Here is a 462-nt window from a genome sequence, read left to right on the forward strand (position 1 = left end):
TTTCAAATCTATTCCTTCTATAACAAGGTCATTATATGAGTGTTTCTCCAATCTATTTCCAATAATCTCTGGTTTTCTGTCTGTTCATGTCACTGTTTGATTTCCTTTTTGGTCCATTTAACAACAACATTTTTATTCAGTACGTTTGTATGAGATGTTTGCTGTTTTTTAATTTGTACTTTCTACAAAAGAAATTGATACATGAGTTACATGTCCAAGTCTAAGACAAGGTGAGATATTTGGAGGCATATTTAATCTGGATTTCAATTTGCTTCTTGGGCTGTTTCAGGAGAATTCATCGTAGATCATGTAATAGCTTCGGTATTTTCTAACATAGAAAACAAGACTACTTTACTTTATGCCAAGCTGATACCACATACTTAATCTTAAAGGAATGCACTCACATACTGAGATTGAAGTTTTTCACTCTCACCCTGTCCTGTTAACGATTAATGAAAAGCT

This window comes from Rhincodon typus, unplaced genomic scaffold (assembly GCF_021869965.1).
Source record: "Rhincodon typus isolate 14 unplaced genomic scaffold, sRhiTyp1.1 hic_rhity00000761, whole genome shotgun sequence".
Lineage (NCBI taxonomy): Eukaryota > Metazoa > Chordata > Chondrichthyes > Orectolobiformes > Rhincodontidae > Rhincodon > Rhincodon typus.